Source organism: Triticum aestivum, chromosome 5A (genome assembly GCF_018294505.1).
Source record: "Triticum aestivum cultivar Chinese Spring chromosome 5A, IWGSC CS RefSeq v2.1, whole genome shotgun sequence".
NCBI lineage: Eukaryota > Viridiplantae > Streptophyta > Magnoliopsida > Poales > Poaceae > Triticum > Triticum aestivum.
The window spans coordinates 535,845,095-535,872,676 of NC_057806.1; the positions used below are offsets into that span (position 1 = coordinate 535,845,095).

Sequence of the window (27,582 nt, forward strand, 5' to 3'; positions counted from 1 at the left end):
TGAATACACAGCTATCAAATATGTTAATACGGTACGCGAGGTCCCACCAGAGCCACCTTTTAGCCCAATGGTTCAGGGTTTGCTTGCATGTGCTCCCATTCTCTCTCTTCTCTCTTTCAAACTAACTAGTAAGCGTGCACGTGCAACGCACATATCATCATGTGAAAACAATCAGCATTCATCTTAGAAAAAAATAGATCAGTAAAATAAACAAAATATAATGGTGTACCAACAAAATATAATGATGATCAGAATAATGAAAATAAAGCTAGGGATATTCAGAAATGTAAAGTATTGTTTATGGACAGGGATGCTCTCTGAACCTACACATTACACTTGCATCCTTTATAGTAGTAAGATCAAAAAATAGCTAGGCATTGGTGATCATGAATTTACCTTCTAACCAAGTTATTTGCTTCATTATCTGGATTCTCTTTTTAGCGAGAAAACATCTGATCTATTCATCTTCAATCATGACAGTACAACAAACATCAGAAATAATAAAATTTACATCCACCTAGCGACAACTACAAGCACTGAAGCGAGCGGAAGGTACGCCGCCGTCATCGCCCCTCCCTAACCGGAGCTGGGCAAAACTTGTTGTAGTAGACAGTCGAGTAGTCGTCGTGCTAAGCCCCCATAGGACCATCGCAGCAGAACAGCAACCACCGCCGATAAAGAGTTACGTAGATCAGAAGGATCCAACCTGAAGACACGAACGTAGACGAACGACAAACAGATCCAAGGAAATCCACGACAAGCAGATCCGCCGGAGACACACCTCCACACGCCCACCGACGGTGCTAGGTGCACCACCGGGACGGGGGCTAGGCGGGGAGAACCTTATTCCATATTCAGGGAGCCGCCGCCGTCTCGCCTTCCTAAACAAGACACAAACCCTAACAAAACTCGAAAACACATCTAAAAACGGAGCCACCCACAGGCAAGGGCCGGGATCCACTGCACCACCGACCACGCCCCCATGGCCCTATTCTCCTGACTTCACTCCTAAAAATTTCACGTGCCTAAATGACTATTAAGCCATGAGACACTCCTTCAATCATGAATTTAATGCCTATAAGTTCAACAATCCAAGGATACATTTTAAGGGCGAATGAATGAGAAATGCTAAATGATAAACTTGTTGTGTAAAAGCAAATAAAACTGTGGTAAAATTCTTGGTGCTTAATTCTGTTTGGTTGTTTTTCTTTTTGTATCCTCCTCAGCTAGAACTACCATCTGCTTGGTGCAGAGTGAGCCTATGTTGGCGGTTTACAAAAAAATGGATGGAAGACACAACCAACTAATCTAGCTATCTACTGTATGTTCACTGATAATACTCCCCAACACTTGTCACCTTGCTAATCTTAAGATTATTTTCCCTCAAATACCCTATTAACTCTACTCCATGTTAGAATTCACAGTCGTGCTTATGATATTGGTCAAGCATTTTATGGTTTAACTTTACCAAATCAGTATAAGATCTGCACTTCATGCTTTTGTAGGCGTAGTAGATGAACAGTACATCACTACAATAGCCGATAGTAGTATCTGATTCATGGAGCACGGCCGCAATGTTCAGAAAAGACACTTTAATGGGCAGGGCAACATCAGTAGAAGGAAGAATACGTATGCCCATGAGTAGTGGATGATACACCTCTATTCTGAAAAGTGAAGTTACCAATGTGGAGAAAAGTAATAAAGCTTCATTAACTTTCAAGTAGTAGGTCACTTCTACAACCATTTGCAAGTGTGAGCCTGAAGCGTGTGACCCTGAATTGTGTTTTTTGTCAAACCTGCTCTCTTTTAGTTCATAGTAGACTTGATATATTCATCTGTAAACTTGTATACTACAATCCTAACTGTTGCAGACAGATTTCAATTTAATTTCCCGGGTTTCATACTGGATGTACTTTTTCCAGTAAAATAACTTTCTTGCTCTGAATTACTCAGCAGACTGTCCGTATATGGCAAGGTAATGCCGATGGGCGCTACGGTTGCAGGCACACAGTAAAAGATCATGGCAAAGTAATAAAGCCAGAACACATGTTTTTTTAAATTAATTTTCAAACATAACAGCTTGCTACTTCAAGGCTACTCGTGGCTTGGCTGTTCGGCGTACCTCAGGTGGAGCACAGGCAGTCGGCGCTCCGGCAAAGTTAGTAGATCGTTTTTCCGGTGAAATTGGTAGAACGGCGAGACTGGATGCTTCCTTAGAGGGGCTTGAGGCCGTCTTTTATGTATCAGACCATCTCACAATAGTATCCTGGACAGAGAGGAATAAGCATTTACTTTTTAGTTTGTGGGCTACAGTCTTGGAGGTAAATAAGAATATTTAGAGTATAAATTGTATGAAAGAGAACAGTGCTACTGATTGCATCACTTATCCGAACAAAACAAACCATAGATATTTGGCGTGAAAACATTTACCTTTTAGAATAAGATGTTTCCAATACAACCACAGCCGCAGAGAAATTTTGTGGCAGGAATGTAAATTGACCGTTTGAAGCAAGTTTATACTTCAGATGATAATGAAACTTAAACATACATGAATGCCTACGAAACAGTTCATCACTCCTCTTCTAACCCATTCAGACAAGCTGTAATAAATCATACTGTATTATAGCAACAACGACAATGGAGGACATGAAATCGTCCATATCCAGGGGCTAATCTAGATGGCAGAGAGAAGCAAGAGGAAGGGAGGGAAAGGAAGAGATGAGGAATAAGGCGAGTTACCTAGCCCGTCGGTTGCACGCAAGGAGTCAGCAGGGTGACGCAGAGGGGCTAGTCCGTAGCAGGCAGAGAAAGGGCGGCGGCACCACCTGAAACTTAAATAGAAGTTGATATTCTTCTCATAGACCCAAGAGTATTTTACTTGTTCAAAATACAAAGGAAAATGAGAGAAACAAGTAACCAATTAAGCATCAGAGGGAATTTGTACATAGTTCTTTCATTTTGTAAAGCATCGACACTGGGACCCTGTATAAAAGATGTATATTGCAAAGATCAAAAGATTAATCTCGTACTTCCTTCTCTCAAACCATTGCATATATGAAAGAAATGACTTGACAAAACTCAACCTTAATGCTGTCAGAAATAGGTGAAGGAATCATTAATTGGACACATAAGCCCGTCGTGCCCCGCCGTCGCACACTCCTAAGACATCATGGCTGGACGGCACTGAAGCGCATGGAGACCAGCAAGTCACGGCGGACGCCATTGAGGGCGCCGACATTGTAGATGGCTGATGGCCTAAGTACCATGGGCAACAAAAATCAGAAAAAATTAGGAAACGACGAACCATTTTTTGCACGAACAGTTTGTTGCCCAGTAATGCTTACCCTGTAGTATTGCGCCATCCAATCCAATCCCCAACGATCAACAACTCGCAACCAAACCCAGACAACGACGCAATCCGCGGCTATTGGAATCGAACGCTGAATCCATACAATGGTTCTGGTACATAGAAGCGAGAGGGGCGCACGGGCGAACTCACGAACCTGGTACATGGACTTGGGAAGTTGTAGATGGTGTCGTTGTTGCCGCGGATGACGCTGACGGCCGGAGATTCGGTCACCCAGTGGGCCGGCACCACCAGGATGGCGCACGGCGCCTCTGTGCCGGCGATGGCCGCTGGCTGCCACAACCTGAAGAAGCGCCGCGCCGGTATCGTCTCGTCCGCGGCGAACGCCGTGGAGGGCGCCGACGTTACTGTAGTGTCGCAGGATGCGTCCTTCTCGATCTGGGCTAGAGAAAAAAGGGTGGGCGGAATCGATCCACGAATCACGGTTTTGCAGGTGGGGCCGCGTGGATCCTGGGGAGGCGGAGCACTTGGACGATTGGCAGACCACGGGCGGCGGCAGAACATTTGATCTGACGCGTTCATCTAAATGGCAGACCATAGATCTAATATTGACGGTAGGATGTGTTTAAGTTAAGTTAATCAAAAGGTTGTGGTTATCCCGTGTACAGTTTGTTGTGTGACTTTGACAGAATTTAAGTTTGCTCTTTTAATAGTAGTTTAGCTTCATTCATTTATTTCACCTTTAGTAACTTAAATCATCCATATCTCGTAACCAAAATTTTGATTCCAAAACTTTATATATATTTCAACTCATGTCGCAAAGACCTTTAAAACAAGACCGATTTTGGATACATTTTAAATAGGTTTAAAATTCATGAAACATATATCACATAAATCATATCTATTTCAATATCACACTTTTGGGAAAAAAATTCACTCTTATGAAATAAATAGTTGGACATTTAAAAAATAGTCAGTTTCGTAAGTTGACATTACGGTTTCATATTGTTTTCATTTTCAGAACCCACATTTCACTTTTCATAAGCTTGTTTCTTAAAAATGATATCTATTTCAATTCCACATTTTTGGAATAAAATATTTCTCTCTTTTGAAATAAACTATTACACATTTTTAAATAATCACTTTCATAAGTTAACATTTCAGTTACATATTATTTTCATTTTCAGAACCCACTTTTCACTGGCTTGTTTCATAAAAATCACATCTATTTTAATTTCATATTTTTAAATAACATGTTTCACTCATTTGAAATAAATAGTTACACATTTCCAACTAATCAGTTTCACAAGTTGATTCTCAGTTTATATCATTGTCATTTTTGAAAACCGCATTTTAAATAGTTACACATTTGGATTTTACAAAGTGTTGTCTAAATTTAAGAAGTATCCATTTTGATTAACAGTGTTGACGATGCTAAGTATTAGTTTATTCTTTGATATATTAGCCTTTCGTTCTTGATAGCAATCAACATGACACTATTTGATTTACTATTTTAACAAATGCAACTTTGCATAAGAAATCTTACATGAAACATGCCACGAACATCATTATGTAACATCACAAAATAATAGAATATATGGGAGGGCAAAGAGGGTAAATATGCTTGAATGAGCAATTTTGCAGTTTATTGATAGAGCAACTGTGGTCAATTCTAAACTAAATGCATATCATATTGATGCCTCTTTTATTTGTTCAAAATCATTGTTGGATACACTGCTTCTAAGCACCCATAGGTCGCATGAAACAATTTGTAAAGGTTCTCTATCATTTTATCGCATGTGCCAGTTCCGCGGGAGGGTTCACAAGAAGGATATAAGCTATAAATAGATGTAATGTGTCCAGCGTTGCTTGAAAATTTTGCCAATGTGTAATTTCCATCTTGCAAGATGTAGCACTCATGCTGATAATAAATATATCGTTTCCAAATTGTTCATGTGCATGTCTTGCTTTTTTGTGACTCCAAACATATGCTCATAAAAGACTTATGTTTCATCACAAGAAATAAAAATAACATATACATATATACATATACACATAACGTATCGACAGGGCGCGGCGTGCCGCCGCGCGGGCATTGCTAGTATCCTCTAAGTGTTGGGGAACGTAGCATAAATTCAAAATTTTCCTACGTGTCACCAAGATCTATCTATGGAGTCATCTAGCAACGAGGGAGGAGTGGATCTACATACCCTTGTAGATTGCGCGCGGAAGCGTTCAAGAGAACGGGGTTGATGGAGTCGTACTCGTCGTGATCCAAATCACCGATGATGCTAGCGCCGAACGGACGGCACCTCCGCGTTCAACACACGTACGGAGCAGCGACGTCTCCTCCTTCTTGATCCAGCAAGCGGAAGGAGAGGTTGATGGAGATCCAACAGCACGACGGCGTGGTGGTGGAAGTAGCGGGATTCCAACAGGGCTTCGCCAAGCGCTGCGGGAGGAGGGAGATGTGTCATGGGAGGTGTGACGCCCCCGATTCAATCGTACACTAATCATGCACGCAAATGTGTACGATCAAGATCAGGGACTCACGGGAAGATATCACAACACAACTCTACAAATAAAATAAGTCATACAAGCATCATAATACAAGCCAGGGGCCTCGAGGGCTCGAATACAAGTGCTCGATCATAGACGAGTCAGCGGAAGCAACAATATCTGAGTACAGACATAAGTTAAACAAGTTTGCCTTAAGAAGGCTAGCACAAACTGGGATACAGATCGAAAGAGGCGCAGGCCTCCTGCCTGGGATCCTCCTAAACTACTCCAGGTCGTCATCAGCGGGCAGCACGTAGTAGTAGGCACCTCCAGTGTAGTAGGGGTCGTCGTCGACGGTGGCGTCTGGCTCCTGGACTCCAGCATCTGGTTGCGACAACCAGAATGGAAGGAAAAGGGGAAAAAGGGGGGAGAAAGCAACCGTGAGTACTCATCCAAAGTACTCGCAAGCAAGGAACTACACTACCTATGCATGGGTATATGTGTAAAGGGCCATATCAGTGGACTGAACTGCAGAATGCCAGAATAAGAGGGGGATAGCTAGTCTTATCGAAGACTACGCTTCTGGTCACCTTCGTCTTGCAACAGGCAGAAGAGGGTAGGTCGAAGTCCTCCAAGTAGCATCTCCAAGTAACATCTCCAAATAGCATCACATAGCATAATCCTACCCGGCGATCCCCTCCTCATATCCCTGAGGTAGAGCGACCACCGGTTGTATCTGGCACTTGGAAGGGTGTGTTTTATTAAGTATCCGGTTCTAGTTGTCATAAGGTCAAGGTACAACTCCAAGTCGTCCTGTTACCGAAGATCACGGCTATTCGAATAGATTAACTTCCCTGCAGGGGTGCACCACATAACCCAACACGCTCGATCCCATTTGGCCGGACACACTTTCCTGGGTCATGCCCGGCCGCGGAAGATCAACACGTCGCAGCCCCACCTAGACACAACAGAGAGGCCAGCACGCCGGTCTAAACCTAAGCGCGCAGGGGTCTGGGCCCATCGCCCTGAGCACACCTGCACGTTGCGTGGGCGGCCGAAAGCAGACCTAGCCTAGTGGCGTTCCAGTCCAATTCGGCGCGCGCCGCTCTGTCGCTGACGTCTGAAGTGCTTCGGCTGATACCACGACGTCGGGATACCCATAACTACTCCCACGTAGATGGTTAGTGCGTATAGGCTCGTAGCCAACTCAGATCAAATACCAAGATCTCGTTAAGCGTGTTAAGTGTCCGCGAACGCCGAACAGGGCCAGGCCCACCTCTCTCCTAGGCGGTCTCAACCTGCCCTGTCGCTCCGCCACAAAGATCCACACAGAGGGCCGTCGGGACAAAGGTACTTTCAGCCCCCAATCCGTGAATCACTCGCGGGTACTCTTCGAGCTGACCCGACTTTAGTCACCATCTGTATAGTATGTATGTAAGTATAGTATATACCCGTGATCACCTCCCGAGTGATCACGGCCCAATAGTATAGCAAGGCAGACTGACAAGAATGTAGGGCCAATGATGATAAACTAGCATCCTATACTAAGCATTTAGGATTGCAGGTAAGGTATCAACAGGTGTAGCAACAATGTCAGGCTATGCATCAGAATAGGATCAACGGAAAGCAGTAACATGCTACACTACTCTAATGCAAGCAGTATAGAGTAGAATAGGCGATATCTGGTGATCAAGGGGGGGGGGGCTTGCCTGGTTGCTTTGGCAAGAGAGAGGGGTCGTCAACTCCGTAGTCGAACTGGGCAGCAGCAGCGTCGGTCTCGTAGTCTACGGGAGAGAAGAGGGGGAAGAAACAATGAATACAATGCAAACAAATGCATATCGATGCATGACATGACAAGTAACGATGCTAGGTGCGCCCAATCGCGGTAGTTGGTGATACCGACGAAGGGGGGAAACATCCGGGAAAGTATTCCCGGTGTTTCGCGTTTTCGGACAGATGAACCGGAGGGGAAAAGTTGCGAGTTCGATAGGTTAGGGGTGTGTGGCGGACGAACGGACTGCGTATCCGGAATCGTCTCGTCGTTCTGAGCAACTTTCATGTTGAAAATATTTTAATCCGAGTTACGGATTAAAAGATATGATTTTTAAAAGATTTTAACAATTTTGGAATTTAATTATTTATTTAATTAATTCGAAAAAATGTATTTATGATGTCAGCATGATGTCATGCTGACGTCAGCAGTCAACAGGGGTTGACTGAGTCAACCCTGACAGGTGGGTCCCGTTCGTCATACACTGTTAACTAATTAACCTAATTAAGTTTAATTAACAGTAGTTAATTAGGTTAATTAGTTATTAGGTTAATTAATCAGGATTAATTAGATTAATTATTTACTAAATTAATTAATTAATATTTTAATTATTATTTATTTATTTTTTTAACGTTCTGGGGTGGGACCCTGTGGTCAGTGGCACTGAGTGCCCAGTCAGCATTGTTGACCACGGTCAACGTGGTCAACCGAGTCCAGGGGGGCCACGGGCAGCGACCCAGAGGCGGGCCACGTCGGTGCCAGGTTAGCGCCGGCACCGGAGCAACGCCGGCGAGGCCATCCGCGGCGGCCGAACGCCGGAGATGGCCGGAATCGCGCTATGGCGCGCCATTCGAGCCCTGTTCGGGCGCGTTCGAAGGGTGGGGCTGGGCCGCATCCAACCGTGATGGTGGCGCGGGCCGTAATGGCCGGAATCTTCGCCGGCGGCGAGTGGAGGCGGTGGTGGCGTTCGGGAGGTTGCGGGAACGGGGCTACGGGGCGCAGGGGGCGTGGCCAGGGACGGTGCATCGGGGCGGACGAAGCGAGGCCGGGGCGAGGTGGTGGGGGTTCAGGGAAGGAGGAGGAGCGAGGGAGGTCGGTGGCCACGGCGAGGGGAACGGCGCCGGCCAGGAATAGGCGCAGGGCGCTGGGCGCCGCCGGGGCGGACCCGAGCGACGGCGGCATCGATGCCGGAGAGCGGGGCCGGGTGGCACGAGGCCAGAGGGCGAGCGGGCGACGGTGGTGGCCGGGGCGCAGTCACGGGAGGTCGCGGGCGCGGCGGATCCGGCGACGGGAGCAGAGGGGGAGGAGCGGGGCGATGCTCACGGTGGGGGGGGGAGGCGTAGGGTCTAGGCAGCGTGCTCGGGGGCGGTCGGGGACGACCGGCGAGGAGGAGGGCGGGGAGGCGTCCGGCGGCGACGGGGCGGTCCGGCGTGTGGCGGTGGCCTCCTCCCGATCCAGATCGGGGGGGAGGGAGGATATTTCGGGGGGAAGTGGGGGAGGCTGTCGGTGGGGAGTGGGGGGAGTGGATAAGGGAGAGGAGTGGGGGGGGGGGACCTGGGCCGGCCTGGTTGGCCCGATGGCCAGCTGGGCCGCGGTCCAGCAGGGGGGGGGCTGTTGGGTAACGTTGCAGAAAATAAAATTTTTCCTACTCGTTTCACCAAGATCATCTAGGAGTTCATCTAGCAACGAGTGAATAAATGCATCTACATACCTTGTAGATCGCGAGCGGAAGCGTTCAAAGAACGGGGATGATGTAGTCGAACACGACGTGATTCGAATCACCGGAGATCCTAGCACCGAACGGACGGCACCTCCGCGTTCAACACACGTACGGAAACAGCCACGTCTCCTCCTTCTTGATCCAGCAAGGGAGGGAGGAGAGGTTGAGGGAGATGGCACCAGCAGCAGCACGACGGCGTGGTGTTGATGGAGCTGCAGTACTCCGGCAGAGCTTCGCTAAGCAATAAGGAGGTGGAGGAGGTGTTGGGGAGGGAGAAGGAGGCAACCAAAGGCCAAGGACTCAAGGTATGAAGTCCCTCCTCTCCCCCACTATATATAGGGGTGCCAAGGGGGGGTGGCCGGCCCTAGGAGATCCAATCTCCTAGGGGGTGCGGCGGCCAAGGGGGGTTTCCCTCCCCCCCAAGGCACCTAGGAGGTGCCTTACCCTCCTAGGACTCTTCCCCCTTGAAACCCTAGGCGCATGGGCCTATGTGGGGCTGGTGCCCTTGGCCCAAGCAGGCCAAGGCGCACCCCCTACAGCCCATGTGGCCCCCGGGGATGGGTGGCCCCACCCGGTGGGCCCCCGGGACCCCTCCGGTGGTCCCGGTACAATACCGATAACCCCGAAACTTGTCCCGATGCCCGAAACAGGACTTCCCATATATAAATCTTTACCTCCGGACCATTCCGGAACTCCTCGTGACGTCCGGGATCTCATCCGGGACTCCGAACAACATTCGGGTTACTGCATATACATATCCCTACAACCCTAGCGTAACTGAACCTTAAGTGTGTAGACCCTACGGGTTCGGGAGACATGTAGACATGACCGAGATCGCTCTCCGGTCAATAACCAACAGCGGGATCTGGATACCCATGTTGGCTCCCACATGCTCCACGATGATCTCATCGGATGAACCACGATGTCGAGGATTTAATCAACCCCGTATGCAATTCCCTTTGTCAATCGATATGTTACTTGCCCGAGATTCGATCGTCGGTATCCCAATACCTCGTTCAATCTTGTTACCGGCAAGTCACTTTACTCGTACCGTAATGCATGATCCCGTGACCAAACACTTGGTCACTTTGAGCTCATTATGATGATGCATTACTGAGTGGGCCCAGTGATATCTCTCCGTCATACGGAGTGACAAATCCCAGTCTCGATCCATATAAAACAATAGATACTTTCGGAGATACCTGTAGTGCACCTTTATAGTCACCCAGTTACGTTGTGACGTTTGATACACCCAAAGCACTCCTACGGCATCCAGGAGTTATACGATCTCATGGTCGAAGGAAGAGATACTTTGACATTGCAAAAACTCTAGCAAACGAACTATACGATCTTGTGCTATGTTTAGGATTGGGTCTTGTCCATCACATCATTATCCTAATGATGTGATCCCGTTATCAATGACATCCAATGTCCATAGCCAGGAAACCATGACTATCTATTGATCAACGAGCTAGTCAACTAGAGGCTTACTAGGGACATGTTGGTGTCTGTTATTCACACATGTATTACGATTTCCGGATAACACAATTATAGCATGAATAAAGACAATTATCATGAACAAAGAAATATAATAATAATGCTTTTATTATTGCCTCTAGGGCATATTTCCAACAGTCTCCCACTTGCACTAGAGTCAATAATCTAGTTACATTGTGATGAATCGAACACCCATGGAATTCTGGTGTTGATCATGTTTTGCTCTTGGGAGAGGTTTAGTCAACGGATCTGCTACATTCAGGTCCGTATGTACTTTACAAATCTCTATGTCTCCATCTTGAACATTTTCACGGATGGAGTTGAAGCGACGCTTGATGTGCCTTGTCTTCTTGTGAAACCTGGGCTCCTTGGCAAGTGCAATAGCTCCAGTGTTGTCACAGAAGAGCTTGATCGGCCCCGACGCATTGGGTATGACTCCTAGGTCGGTGATGAACTCCTTCACCCATATTGCTTCATGTGCTGCCTCCGAGGCTGCCATGTACTCCGCTTCACATGTAGATCCCGCCACGACGCTCTGCTTGCAACTGCACCAGCTTACTGCCCCACCATTCAAAATATACACGTATCCGGTTTGTGACTTAGAGTCATCCAGATCTGTGTCGAAGCTAGCGTCGACGTAACCTTTTACGACGAGCTCTTCGTCACCTCCATAAACGAGAAACATTTCCTTAGTCCTTTTCAGGTACTTCAGGATATTCTTGACCGCTGTCCAGTGTTCCTTGCCGGGATTACTTTGGTACCTTCCTACCAAACTTACGGCAAGGTTTACATCAGGTCTGGTACACAGCATGGCATACATAATAGAACCTATGGCTGAGGCATAGGGGATGACACTCATCTCTTCTATCTCTGCTGCCGTGGTCGGACATTGAGCTGAGCTCAATTTCACACCTTGCAAAACAGGCAAGAACCCTTTCTTGGACTGATCCATTTTGAACTTCTTCAAAATCTTATCAAGATATGTGCTTTGTGAAAGACCTATGAGGCGTCTTGATCTATCCCTATAGATCTTGATGCCTAATATATAAGCAGCTTCTCCAAGGTCCTTCATTGAAAAACTCTTATTCAAGTAGGCCTTAATGCTGTCCAAAAGTTCTATATCATTTCCCATCAAAAGTATGTCATCTACATATAGTATGAGAAATGCTATAGAGCTCCCACTCACTTTCTTGTAAACACAGGCTTCTCCATAAGTCTGTGTAAACCCAAACGCTTTGATCATCTCATCAAAACGAATGTTCCAACTCCGAGATGCTTGCACCAGCCCATAAATCGAGCGTTGGAGCTTGCACACCTTGTCAGCATTTTTAGGATCGACAAAACCTTCCGGCTGCATCATATACAATTCTTCCTTAAGGAAACCATTAAGGAATGCCGTTTTGACGTCCATTTGCCAAATTTCATAATCATAAAATGCGGCAATTGCTAACATGATTCGGACGGACTTCAGCTTCGCTACCGGTGAGAAAGTCTCATCGTAGTCAACCCCTTGAACTTGTCGATAACCCTTAGCGACAAGCCGAGCTTTATAGATGGTCACATTACCATCCGCGTCTGTCTTCTTCTTAAAGATCCATTTATTTTCTATGGCTCGCCGTTCTACGGGCAAGTCAGTCAAAGTCCATACTTCGTTTTCATACATGGATCCTATCTCGGATTTCATGGCTTCTAGCCATTTGTCGGAATCCGGACCCGCCATCGCTTCTTCATAGTTCGAAGGTTCACCGTTGTCTAACAACATGATTTCCAAGACAGGGTTGCCGTACCACTCTGGTGCGGAACGTGTCCTCGTGGACCTTCGAATTTCAGTAGGAGCTTGATCAGAAGTATCTTGATCATTATCATTAACTTCCTCTCTAGTCGGTGCAGGCACCTCAGGAACATTTTCTTGAGTTGCGCCATTTTCCGGTTCAAGAGGTAATACTTCATCAAGCTCTACTTTCCTCCCACTTACTTCTTTCGAGAGAAACTCTTTCTCCAGAAAGGACCCATTCTTGGCAACAAAGATCTTGCCTTCGGATCTGAGGTAGAAGATATACCCAACAGTTTCTTTAGGGTATCCTATGAAGACGCATTTTTCCGATTTGGGTTCGAGCTTTTCAGGTTGAAGTTTCCTGACATAAGCATCGCATCCCCAAACTTTTAGAAATGACAGCTTAGGTTTCTTCCCAAACCATAATTCATACGGTGTCGTCTCAACGGATTTCGACGGGGCCCTATTTAAAGTGAATGCGGCAGTCTCTAAAGCATAGCCCCAAAAAGATAGTGGTAAATCGGCAAGAGACATCATAGATCGCACCATATCTAATAGAGTGCGATTACGACGTTCGGACACACCATTACGCTGAGGTGTTCCAGGCGGCGTGAGTTGTGAAACTATTCCACATTTTCTTAAGTGTGTACCAAACTCGTGACTCAAGTATTCTCCTCCACGATCTGATCGTAGAAACTTGATTTTCCTGTCACGTTGATTCTCAACTTCACTCTGAAATTCCTTGAACTTTTCAAAGGTCTCAGACTTGTGTTTCATTAAGTAGACATACCCATATCTACTCAAGTCATCAGTGAGGGTGAGAACATAACGATAGCCACCGCGAGCCTCAACACTCATTGGACCGCACACATCAGTATGTATGATTTCCAATAAGTTGGTTGCTCTCTCCATTGTTCCTGAGAATGGAGTCTTGGTCATTTTACCCATGAGGCATGGTTCGCACGTGTCAAATGATTCGTAATCAAGAGACTCTAAAAGTCCATCAGCATGGAGCTTCTTCATGCGTTTGACACCTATGTGACCGAGGCGGCAGTGCCACAAGTATGTGGGACTATCACTATCAATCTTACATCTTTTGGTACTTACACTATGAATATGTGTAGCATTACGCTCGAGATTCATAAAGAATAAACCATTCACCATCGGAGCATGACCATAAAACATATCTCTCATATAAATAGAACAACCATTATTCTCGGATTTAAATGAGTAGCCATCTCGAATTAAACGAGATCCTGATACAATGTTCATGCTCAAACTTGGCACAAAATAACAATTATTGAGGTTCAAAACTAATCCCGTAGGTAAATGTAGAGGTAGCGTGCCGACGGCGATCACATCGACCTTGGAACCATTCCCGACGCGCATCGTCACCTCGTCCTTCGCCAGTCTCCGTTTATTCCGCAGCTCCTGTTGTGTGTTACAAATATGAGCAACGGCACCGGTATCAAATACCCAGGAGTTACTACGATTACTGGTAAGGTACACATCAATTACATGTATATCAAATATACCTTTGGTTTTGCCGGCCTTCTTGTCCGCTAAGTATTTGGGGCAGTTCCGCTTCCAGTGACCACTTTCCTTGCAATAAAAACACTCAGTCTCGGGCTTGGGTCCATTCTTTGGCTTCTTCCCGGCAGCTTGCTTGCTGGGCGCGGCAACTACCTTGCCGTCCTTCTTGAAGTTCTTTTTACCCTTGCCCTTCTTGAACTTAGTGGTTTTATTGACCATCAACACTTGATGTTCCTTTCTGACTTCTACCTCTGCTGATTTCAGCATAGCAAATACTTCAGGAATGGTCTTTTCCATCCCCTGCATATTGAAGTTCATCACAAAGCTCTTGTAGCTCGGTGGAAGCGACTGGAGGATTCTGTCAATGACCGCATCATCCGGGAGATTAACTCCCAGCTGAGTCAAGCGGTTATGTAACCCAGACATAGTGAGTATGTGCTCACTGACAGAACTATTTTCCTCCATCTTACAGCTGAAGAATTTGTCAGAGACTTCATATCTCTCGACCCGGGCATGAGCTTGGAAAACCATTTTCAGCTCTTCGAACATCTCATATGCTCCATGTCTCTCAAAACGCTTTTGGAGCCCCGGCTCTAGGCTGTAAAGCATGCCGCACTGAACGAGGGAGTAGTCATCAGAACGTGCCTGCCAAGCGTTCATAACGTCTTGTTCTGCAGGGAGAACAGGTGCATCACCTAGCGGTGCTTGTAGGACATAATCTTTCTTGGCAGCTATGAGGATGATCCTCAGGTTCCGGACCCAGTCCGTATAGTTGCTGCCATCGTCTTTCAGCTTGGTTTTCTCTAGGAACGCGTTGAAGTTGAGGACTACGTTGGCCATTTGATCTACAAGACATATTGTAAAAATTTAGACTAAGTTCATGATAATTAAGTTCATCTAATCAAATTATAATGAACTCCCACTCAGATTTGACATCCCTTTGGTCATCTAAGTGTTACACGATCCGAGTCGACTAGGCCGTGTCCGATCATCACGTGAGACGGACTAGTCATCGTCGGTGAACATTCTCATGTAGATCGTATCTTCCATACGACTCGTGTTCGACCTTTCGGTCTCCGTGTTCCGAGGCCATGTCTGTACATGCTAGGCTCGTCAAGTTAACCCTAAGTGTTTTCGCTGTGTAAAACTGTCTTACACCCGTTGTATGTGAACGTAAGAATCTATCACACCCGATCATCACGTGGTGCTTCGAAACGACGAACTGTAGCAACGGTGCACAGTTAGGGGAGAACACTTCTTGAAATTTTGTAAGGGATCATCTTATTTACTACCGTCGTTCTAAGTAAACAAGATGCATAAAACATAATAAACATCACATGCAATTATATAAAGTAGTGACATGATATGGCCAATATCATATAGCTCCTTTGATCTTCATCTTCGGGGCTCCATGATCATCTTGTCACCGGCATGACACCATGATCTCCATCATCATGATCTCCATCATCGTGTCTTCATGAAGTTGTCACGCCAACGACTACTTCTACTTCTATGACTAACGCGTTTAGTAATAAAGTAAAGTAGTTTACATGGCGTTCTTTAATGACACGCAGGTCATACAAAAAATAAAGACAACTCCTATGGCTCCTGCCGGTTGTCATACTCATCGACATGCAAGTCGTGATTCCTATTACAATAGCATGAACATCTCATACATGACATATAGATCATTCATCATTCATCACAACTTTGGCCATATCATATCACAAAGCACTTGCTGCAAAAACAAGTTAGACGTCCTCTAATTGTTGTTTGCAAGTTTTACGTGGCTGAAGTAGGGTTCTAGCAAGAACGTTTTCTTACCTACGTGAAACCACAACGTGATTTGTCAACTTCTATTTACCCTTCATAAGGACCCTTTTCATCGAATCCGCTTCAACTAAAGTAGGAGAGACAGACACCCGCCAGCCACCTTATGCAACTTGTGCATGTTAGTCGGTGGAACCGGTCTCACGTAAGCGTACGTGTAAGGTTGGTCCGGGCCGCTTCATCCCACAATACCGCTGAAGCAAGATAAGACTAGTAGCGGCAAGAAAGTTGACAAATCTACGCCCACAACCAATTGTGTTCTACTCGTGCAAGAAGAACTACGCATAGACCTAGCTCATGATGCCACTGTTGGGTAACGTTGCAGAAAATAAAAATTTTCCTACTCGTTTCACCAAGATCATCTAGGAGTTCATCTAGCAACGAGTGAATAGATGCATCTACATACCTTGTAGATCGCGAGCGGAAGCGTTCAAAGAACGGGGATGATGTAGTCGAACACGACGTGATTCGAATCACCGGAGATCCTAGCACCGAACGGACGGCACCTCCGCGTTCAACACACGTACGGAACAGCCACGTCTCCTCCTTCTTGATCCAGCAAGGGAGGGAGGAGAGGTTGAGGGAGATGGCACCAGCAGCAGCACGACGGCGTGGTGTTGATGGAGCTGCAGTACTCCGGCAGAGCTTCGCTAAGCAATAAGGAGGTGGAGGAGGTGTTGGGGAGGGAGAAGGAGGCAACCAAAGGCCAAGGACTCAAGGTATGAAGTCCCTCCTCTCCCCCACTATATATAGGGGTGCCAAGGGGGGGTGGCCGGCCCTAGGAGATCCAATCTCCTAGGGGGTGCGGCGGCCAAGGGGGGTTTCCCTCCCCCCCAAGGCACCTAGGAGGTGCCTTACCCTCCTAGGACTCTTCCCCCTTGAAACCCTAGGCGCATGGGCCTATGTGGGGCTGGTGCCCTTGGCCCAAGCAGGCCAAGGCGCACCCCCTACAGCCCATGTGGCCCCGGGGATGGGTGGCCCCACCCGGTGGGCCCCCGGGACCCCTCCGGTGGTCCCGGTACAATACCGATAACCCCGAAACTTGTCCCGATGCCCGAAACAGGACTTCCCATATATAAATCTTTACCTCCGGACCATTCCGGAACTCCTCGTGACGTCCGGGATCTCATCCGGGACTCCGAACAACATTCGGGTTACTGCATATACATATCCCTACAACCCTAGCGTAACTGAACCTTAAGTGTGTAGACCCTACGGGTTCGGGAGACATGTAGACATGACCGAGATCGCTCTCCGGTCAATAACCAACAGCGGGATCTGGATACCCATGTTGGCTCCCACATGCTCCACGATGATCTCATCGGATGAACCACGATGTCGAGGATTTAATCAACCCCGTATGCAATTCCCTTTGTCAATCGATATGTTACTTGCCCGAGATTCGATCGTCGGTATCCCAATACCTCGTTCAATCTTGTTACCGGCAAGTCACTTTACTCGTACCGTAATGCATGATCCCGTGACCAAACACTTGGTCACTTTGAGCTCATTATGATGATGCATTACTGAGTGGGCCCAGTGATATCTCTCCGTCATACGGAGTGACAAATCCCAGTCTCGATCCATATAAAACAATAGATACTTTCGGAGATACCTGTAGTGCACCTTTATAGTCACCCAGTTACGTTGTGACGTTTGATACACCCAAAGCACTCCTACGGCATCCAGGAGTTATACGATCTCATGGTCGAAGGAAGAGATACTTTGACATTGCAAAAACTCTAGCAAACGAACTATACGATCTTGTGCTATGTTTAGGATTGGGTCTTGTCCATCACATCATTATCCTAATGATGTGATCCCGTTTATCAATGACATCCAATGTCCATAGCCAGGAAACCATGACTATCTATTGATCAACGAGCTAGTCAACTAGAGGCTTACTAGGGACATGTTGGTGTCTGTTATTCACACATGTATTACGATTTCCGGATAACACAATTATAGCATGAATAAAGACAATTATCATGAACAAAGAAATATAATAATAATGCTTTTATTATTGCCTCTAGGGCATATTTCCAACAGGGGCTTCCCTCCTTTTGTTTTTTTTTCTTTTTGGTTTTCTGTTTTTCTTTCCTTTCGGTATCTTCTTTTATTATTTCTTTTCTGTTTAAATCATTTAATCCATTTAGCCATTTTATAAAAATATGCCTGTTGCACTATAATTACCCTGGTAATATTCGTCAACCACCGAACAATTTTATTTTAAATTTTGAAAATTTTTATTGTTTTCATCAATTTGAATTTTGAATTTGAACGGTTTCGAATTATTGCGAGGATAGCAACAGTAATCGGGATGACATGCCATGATTAGCGTGGGATTATTGTAGCAAGATTATCCGGGCGTTACAAATCTCCTCCACTACAAGAAATCTCGTCCCGAGATTTTAGGAGGTAGAAGGAAACAGTGCGGGGTATTCATCACGCAGGCGATCCTCGCGTTCCCAGGTGGCTTCGTCTTCAGAGTGATTCGACCACTGGACCTTGAGGAACTTGATCGCCTTCTGGCGTGTGCGGCGTTCAGCTTGGTCGAGAATGCGGACCGGATGCTCTTTATAGGAGAGGTCCTGTTGCAATTCGAGCACTTCATGATCCACAGCTCGGATTGGGTCCTTGAAGCAACGACGGAGTTGTGACACATGGAACACATCGCGAACCTGAGAAAGGTTCGACGGAAGCTCCAGTTGATATGCCACTTTTCCACGCCTTTCCAGAATAGTGAATGGGCCAATATAGCAAGGAGCTAGCTTGCCCTTGATCCCGAAGCGGTGAGCACCCTTCATTGGTGTAACGCGAAGATAGGCCTTTTCGCCAGGTTGATAGACCATGTCTTTATGATGACGGTCATACAGACTCTTCTGACGTGACTGAGCAGTCTTGAGATTCTCGCGAATAATGCGGACTTGTTCTTCGGCATGTTGGATAATATCCGGACCGAAGAGTGGACGTTCCCCAGTTTCTGACCAGTTCAGAGGGGTTCAGCACTTTCGTCCATATAACACTTCGAAGGGGGCCATCTTCAGACTAGCCTGATAGCTATTATTATAAGAGAACTCAGCATATGGAAGAGATTCCTCCCATTTCTTGCCGAAGGAAATAACACAAGCTCGAAGCATGTCTTCGAGAACTTGGTTGACACGTTCAACTTGCCCTTGTGACTGAGGATGAAAAGCAGTGCTGAAAGACAGACGAGTGCCCATAGCTTCTTGGAAACTTGCCCAGAATCTTGAAGTGAATAAACTGCCACGGTCTGAACTGATAACCAGTGGAATACCATGAAGCGAAACAATTCTGGACATGTAGAGAGTTGCAAGCTGACTAGCAGTGATAGTTTCTTTGACCGCCAGAAAATGTGCAACCTTAGAAAGTCGGTCAATGACGACAAGAATAGCATCATTACCCTTTTGCGATTTGGGAAATCCAGTAACGAAGTCCATCTCAACATGGTCCCATTTCCATTCAGGAATAGATATAGGTTGCAGAGTTCCAGCAGGCCTTTGATGTTCTGCTTTGATACGACGGCAAACGTCACATTCAGCAACATAACGAGCAATGTCTTGCTTCATGTTAGACCACCAGAATCTCTGGCGGATGTCTTGGTACATCTTTGTACTACCAGGATGGATACATAGAGGCGTATCATGAGCTTCTTTCATAACCTCCTGAGTCATATTCAGGTTTTCCTTCTTACACGGCACCACTAGGCGGCCTTTGAAGTACAAGGCGCCATCATCAGCAATAGTGAAGGATGAGGGAATTCCTTCTTTGAGGTCTTGCTTAATCTTGTAGACTTCAGAGTCAAATCCCTGCATTGTCTTTATGGTGCCCACGAGATCGGGTTCAATAGCCAGGGTATAGAGGGATCCCTGGGAAACAACACGGAGATTCATCTTGCGGAACTCCGGAGGAGGGGAGCGAGTGCACCCGGAGGAACAATATGGAGGTTCAGCTTTCTGAATTCTTCAACAAGTGAGGGCTGAACTTTGTGAACCTGGAGGTGGTTGCAGTAAGACTTGCGGCTCAAGGCATCAGCCATTACATTAGCCTTGCCTGGTGTATAGGAAATACCCAAATCAAAGTCCGCAACAGTCTCCATCCATCTCTGCTGACGGAGGTTTAGGTCTGGCTGAGTAAACAGATACTTCAGACTTTGGTGGTCAATGAAGATCTCGCAGCGATTACCGAGTAGGTAATGTCGCCACTGTTTTAGCGCATGAATGACAGCAGCAAGTTCGAGGTCGTGAACTGGGTAGTTCTCTTCGTGAGGGCGCAATTGCCGAGAGGCATAAGCAACCACTTTGCGCTCTTGCATTAGGACACATCCTAGTCCTTGACGAGAAGCGTCGCAGTAAATGATGAAGTCCTTCTTAGTATCCGGAGGAGCTAGTACTGGGGCAGAAGTCAACTTGTCTTTGAGTGCCTGGAAATTTTCCTGACATTTATCTGTCCATTGGAACTTGACGCCCTTATGCAATAGGTTAGTCAGAGGCCTAGCAAACTTGGAGAAGTTCTCGACGAATCGACGGCAGTAGCTGGCGAGACCGAGAAAACTTCTGACTTGCTTAACGTTCTTCGGAGGAGTCCAATCGAGAATAGCCTGAACTCGTTCAGGGTTGACGGCAATACCATCCTTAGAGATGACATGCCCAAGATAGGTTACTTCGGGAAGCCAGAATTCACATTTGGAGAACTTGGCATAAAGTTGATGCTCTCGTAGCTTTTCTAGCACGAGGCGAAGATGTTCAGCATGTTCCTCTTCGTTCTTGGAAAATACCAGAATATCATCCAGATAAACCACGACGAACTTGTCGAGGTAATCCATGAATATATAGTTCATCAGGCGAGAGAAGGTGGCTGGAGCATTGGTTAAGCCGAAAGACATGACGGTGTACTCGTATGAACCATAACGGGTCACAAAGGCGGTCTTGGGGATATCTTCCTCACGAACACGGATCTGGTGGTAACCCAACCTCAAGTCGAGTTTAGAGAACACTGATGAACCAGCCAATTGATCATACAGATCATTGATCCGAGGAAGAGGATACTTATTCTGAATGGTAGCTTGATTTATAGGACGGTAGTCTTGGACCAATCGGTTTGTCCCATCTTTCTTCTTGACAAAGAGAGAAGGTGCTCCCCAAGGAGAGCAACTTGGGCGAATGAAACCACTTCGAAGAGATTTATCGATTTCCTCCTTAAGCTCAAGGAGTTCATGCGGCGGCATCTTGTAGGGTCGCTTGGCTATAGGAGTGGTGCCTGGTTTCAAGTCGATGACGAATTCGACAGCTCTAGCAGGGGGAATCCCTGGGAGTTCTTCAGGAAAGATGTCTAAGAATTCACGCACAACGGGAATGTTTTCAATGCCCTCGAGAGGTGTAGCGTCAATGCGTTTAAGGCATAAAGCCTGGCCTCGACATTCCGAACCAGATGAGCATCGTAGCTAATTATTTCATCAGAAGGGTGTAGCAGATGGACGGTCTTGGTGGCGCAAACGATAGAAGCAGTATGCGCCTTTAACCAATCCATTCCCAGAATGAGATCAATGCTACAGGACTTCAGTACGATGGGAGAGACAAGGAATTCCAGTCCTTCAATTTCTACAGGGACGTCGTTGCAAATCATGGAGGTTCGACATTGGCCCGCAGGGGTGTGCACTAATAGTGAAGCATTCATGTCCTCACATTTAATGTCGTGCAAGCATGCAAAATCTTCTAACATGAATGAATGCGATGCACCTGTATCAAATAAAACGGATGCTGGTACTGAATTTACGAGGAGTGTACCCATCACAGTAGCAGGCTGGTCTTGAGCTTCATTCAGATCAATGTGGTTGGCATGAACACGGCCATAAGACTTGGCATTGTTGTTGCGGGCCTGGTTGTTCCCACGGCCAGTTGCTGGAAGGGCCAGTTGATTCTGTTTCTGGTTGCATTCCCTAGCACGGTGCCCTGGTTGTCCGCACCTGAAGCACAACCCATTCTCGGGGGTAGGAACAGGAGCTTGGGGTGGTGGAGCTGGAAGCCTCGGCTGCCTGGTTGGAGCAGCCGGCAGACGAGGTGCAGCATAAGACTGCCTTGGGGCAGGTGCAATTGGACGGTACATGCTGTTCGGGATCCATATCTTACGTTTCTGCGAGGGCGGGCCCGAAGATGAGCCCGTGTCACGGTTGCGCCTTTGAGAGCTCTGGTGTTCTTGCAGACCAGTCTCGACATTGATGGCCTTGTTCACCAAGGTGGCGAAATCGGCAAAGTCATGCACTAGAAGTGTGAGCTTGATGTCAGCTTGAAGGCCTTCACGGAACTTCTCCTGTCTGCGAGCATCAGTTGCAATGTCTTCTTCAGCATAGCGGGATAAGTCCAGAAACTCCCGCTGATAAGCTTCCACAGTTTTGTTGCCCTGTGTGAGGTTGCGGAACTCACGCTTCTTCCTGTCCATGACTCCCTGAGGAATGAAGCGGGCACGGAAGGCAGCCTGAAAGTCTGGCCAGGAGATGATTGTCCCAACTGGCAGAGTACGCCTGTGGCTGTCCCACCATTGCGCTGCGGGTCCCTTTAGAAAGAATGAAGCAAAAGTGACATAGCTGGCAGGGGCTACATCAGCAGACTCCATCTCATAGGTGATGTCACGGAGCCAGTCATCAGCATCAAGCGGCTGGGTTGAGCTGTGGTACACACTTGGGTTGAGGCGTATGAAATCCTGCAGAGTGGTTGTGTTTGGATGCTGGTTCATATTGGGGCGAGGAAACTGAGCCATCATGTTTTCCATGAACTGGCGATTCATCTCAAGCTGTTGGATCATACCAGCCATGTACTCAGGCGGTGGTGGGAAGTTGCCACCACGACCACGACCAGCTGGTCTAACCATCCTGTTAATATATAACAGGGGTAGTTCAGTATTGAGAAATTTGCATAGACAAGAGTCATTCATGATGAAACATGCATAATGAAAGGAGCACGACAGATACCACATAGATAGTCGGCATAACTTACAAAAGGGGTCGGACATAGAGTTCAGTACACAGAGTTCAGTACATATATTAAGTCATCATAGGCGGCACGCAGGCTCGCGAGTGCATCTAAGACTAATGAGCAAGACTACATCAGTCCCAGGAGGTACTGTGAAGGTAGCTGTAACCTGGCAGCTGGTAGTGAGGCAACGGATAGTCCTCCACGTCAGTGGCCTGGGGGCCGCGGATACTCTGGTGTAGAACCCGACGCTCAGGTGGCAGAAGAGGACCAAGTGCGGGAGAGTAGCCTCCCACCTCTGGCCATCCGACACCGTGGGGCATCACGGTCCTGGCTGGGTAGATCGCAGAACGCGGCAGCTATCCAGACCGGACAAAGGGGTGCAACCGCGTCAGAGCCCTGTAAAGGTGCTGATGAGTGGTGTACAACTCGTGGCGAAGAGCTCTATTAGCTCGGTCCAGCCCATCAGCATGCAGAACCAGGCGCTGATGGTGGAAGGGCTCTCGGGTGATGGTGGAGTAGGCGGCAGTGTAGTATCCCTCCGCACCAACGTCAGATGCGATAGGAATGTGCCTGAAAGGGGAAGTGTCCAATGCCTGATACTCTCCACGAAGACGTGTCAGAGCAGCATGAGCCGCATCGTGGACTGCCATCTCGATGGTCACTCCAACACCATGAGCGGTGTGCAGCACGGTAGTGGACTCATACTCCCGAGAGTAGAGGTGGACGATGGCACGGTACTGCTCCTGGTTAAAGTCCTGGTACTCCTCGTAGACGGTGTACTCAGGGTGCCAGCGATAACCCAGATAGGTCATCATATCAGCTAGCACAGCAGGTGATCCTGAGGCACCAATGGCCGCAGTGTGGCGCACGACCTGCCTCGTGGGTTCCATCTGAAAACAAAGATGTTTCAATGGAGTCAAATGACAACATGGGCACTATTCAAAATGCTATCCTACAGAATAACTATGGCTTATCCAACTTCGGGGTGAACGTGGTAACGGGATCCTAATGTTAGAGTTAGTAAATTCGCTTAACCCGAGTAGAAAAGAGTTCAGAGTCCCAGAGTAAAGGTCGAGGAGTAAAAGATCCTAGTACCACCCGATGGCGACGTGGGCCCGTAAGGCACACAGCCAAGTTAGTAGAAGTTTTTGTAATGTCTAGACTCGACTTTGGCCAAGGAGTGTGGAAGGGGGATTCCTACAGGCAGTCGGCTCTGATACCAACTTGTGACGCCCCCGATTCAATCGTACACTAATCATGCACGCAAATGTGTACGATCAAGATCAGGGACTCACGGGAAGATATCACAACACAACTCTACAAAAAAAATAAGTCATACAAGCATCATAATACAAGCCAGGGGCCTCGAGGGCTCGAATACAAGTGCTCGATCATAGACGAGTCAGCGGAAGCAACAATATCTTAGTACAGACATAAGTAAACAAGTTTGCCTTAAGAAGGCTAGCACAAACTGGGATACAGATCGAAAGAGGCGCAGGCCTCCTGCCTGGGATCCTCCTAAACTACTCCAGGTCGTCATCAGCGGGCAGCACGTAGTAGTAGGCACCTCCAGTGTAGTAGGGGTCGTCGTCGACGGTGGCGTCTGGCTCCTGGACTCCAGCATCTGGTTGCGACAACCAGAATGGAAGGAAAAGGGGAAAAAGGGGGGAGAAAGCAACCGTGAGTACTCATCCAAAGTACTCGCAAGCAAGGAACTACACTACCTATGCATGGGTATATGTGTAAAGGGCCATATCAGTGGACTGAACTGCAGAATGCCAGAATAAGAGGGGGATAGCTAGTCTTATCGAAGACTACGCTTCTGGTCACCTTCGTCTTGCAACAGGCAGAAGAGGGTAGGTCGAAGTCCTCCAAGTAGCATCTCCAAGTAACATCTCCAAATAGCATCACATAGCATAATCCTACCCGGCGATCCCCTCCTCATATCCCTGAGGTAGAGCGACCACCGGTTGTATCTGGCACTTGGAAGGGTGTGTTTTATTAAGTATCCGGTTCTAGTTGTCATAAGGTCAAGGTACAACTCCAAGTCGTCCTGTTACCGAAGATCACGGCTATTCGAATAGATTAACTTCCCTGCAGGGGTGCACCACATAACCCAACACGCTCGATCCCATTTGGCCGGACACACTTTCCTAGGTCATGCCCGGCCGCGGAAGATCAACACGTCGCAGCCCCACCTAGACACAACAGAGAGGCCAGCACGCCGGTCTAAACCTAAGCGCGCAGGGGTCTGGGCCCATCGCCCTGAGCACACCTGCACGTTGCGTGGGCGGCCGAAAGCAGACCTAGCCTAGTGGCGTTCCAGTCCAATTCGGCGCACGCCGCTCCGTCGCTGACGTCTGAAGTGCTTCGGCTGATACCACGACGTCGGGATACCCATAACTACTCCCACGTAGATGGTTAGTGCGTATAGGCTCGTAGCCAACTCAGATCAAATACCAAGATCTCGTTAAGCGTGTTAAGTGTCCGCGAACGCCGAACAGGGCCAGGCCCACCTCTCTCCTAGGCGGTCTCAACCTGCCCTGTCGCTCCGCCACAAAGATCCACACAGAGGGCCGTCGGGACAAAGGTCCTTTCAGCCCCCAATCCGTGAATCACTCGCGGGTACTCTTCGAGCTGACCCGACTTTAGTCACCATCTGTATAGTATGTATGTAAGTATAGTATATACCCGTGATCACCTCCCGAGTGATCACGGCCCAATAGTATAGCAAGGCAGACTGACAAGGATGTAGGGCCAATGATGATAAACTAGCATCCTATACTAAGCATTTAGGATTGCAGGTAAGGTATCAACAGGTGTAGCAACAATGTCAGGCTATGCATCGGAATAGGATCAACGGAAAGCAGTAACATGCTACACTACTCTAATGCAAGCAGTATAGAGTAGAATAGGCGATATCTGGTGATCAAGGGGGGGGGCTTGCCTGGTTGCTCTGGCAAGAGAGAGGGGTCGTCAACTCCGTAGTCGAACTGGGCAGCAGCAGCGTCGGTCTCGTAGTCTACGGGAGAGAAGAGGGGGAAGAAACAATGAATACAATGCAAACAAATGCATATCGATGCATGACATGACAAGTAATGATGCTAGGTGCGCCCAATCGCGGTAGTTGGTGATACCGACGAAGGGGGGAAACATCCGGGAAAGTATTCCCGGTGTTTCGCGTTTTCGGACAGATGAACCGGAGAGGAAAAGTTGCGAGTTCGATAGGTTAGTGGTGTGTGGCGGACGAACGGACTGCGTATCCGGAATCGTCTCGTCGTTCTGAGCAACTTTCATGTTGAAAATATTTTAATCCGAGTTACGGATTAAAAGATATGGTTTTTAAAAGATTTTAACAATTTTGGAATTTAATTATTTATTTAATTAATTCGAAAAAATGTATTTATGACGTCAGCATGATGTCATGCTGACGTCAACAGTCAACAGGGGTTGACTGAGTCAACCCTGACAGGTGGGTCCCGTTCGTCATACATTGTTAACTAATTAACCTAATTAAGTTTAATTAACAGTAGTTAATTAGATTAATTAGTTATTAGGTTAATTAATCAGGATTAATTAGATTAATTATTTACTAAATTAATTAATTAATATTTTAATTATTATTTATTTATTTTTTAACGTTCTGGGGTGGGACCCTGTGGTCAGTGGCACTGAGTGCCCAGTCAGCATTGTTGACCACGGTCAACGTGGTCAACCGAGTCCAGGGGGGCCACGGGCAGCGACCCAGAGGCGGGCCACGTCGGTGCCAGGTCAGCGCCGGCACCGGAGCAACGCCGGTGAGGCCATCCGCGGCGGCCGAACGCCGGAGATGGCCGGAATCGCGCTATGGCGCGCCATTCGAGCCCTGTTCGGGCGCGTTCGAAGGGTGGGGCTGGGCCGCATCCAACCGTGATGGTGGCGCGGGCCGTAATGGCCGGAATCTTCGCCGGCGGCTAGTGGAGGCGGTGGTGGCGTTCGGGAGGTTGCGGGAACGGGGCTACGGGGCGCAGGGGGCGTGGCCAGGGACGGTGCGTTGGGGCGGACGAAGCGAGGCCGGGGCGAGGTGGTGGGGGTTCAGGGGAGGAGGAGGAGCGAGGGAGGCCGGTGGCCACGGCGAGGGGAACGGCGCCGACCAGGAATGGGCGCAGGGCGCTGGGCGCCGCCGGGGCGGACCCGAGCGACGGCGGCATCGATGCCGGAGAGCGGGGCCGGGTGGCACGAGGCCAGAGGGCGAGCGGGCGACGGTGGTGGCCGGGGCGCAGTCACGGGAGGTCGCGGGCGCGGCGGATCCGGCGACGGGAGCAGAGGGGAGGAGCGGGGCGATGCTCACGGTTGGGGGGGAGGCGTAGGGTCTAGACATCGTGCTCGGGGGCGGTCGGGGACGACCGGCGAAGAGGAGGGCGGGGAGGCGTCCGGCGGCGACAGGGCGGTCCGGCGTGTGGCGGCGGCCTCCTCCCGATCCAGATCGGGGGGGGGGAGGGAGGATATTTCGGGGGGAAGTGGGGGAGGCTGACGGTGGGGAGTGGGGGGGGAGTGGATAAGGGAGAGGAGTGGGGGGGGGGGACCTGGGCCGGCCTGGTTGGCCCGATGGCCAGCTGGGCCGCGGTCCAGCAGGGGGGGGGGCTTCCCTCCTTTTGTTTTTTTTTCTTTTTGGTTTTC

General features: G+C 48.1%; 1 long non-coding RNA gene across 1 annotated transcript; it reads right to left on the reverse strand.

Annotated features, from left to right (window-relative positions):
• Positions 1–328: 328 nt before the first annotated feature.
• On the reverse strand, positions 329–3,784 carry LOC123107522 (uncharacterized). Its single transcript, XR_006451689.1, has 3 exons — positions 3,345–3,784; positions 2,740–3,255; positions 329–2,266 (listed from the first exon to the last, which is right to left on the reverse strand). It is a non-coding gene; the product is annotated as an uncharacterized lncRNA (long non-coding RNA).
• Positions 3,785–27,582: the final 23,798 nt, after the last annotated feature.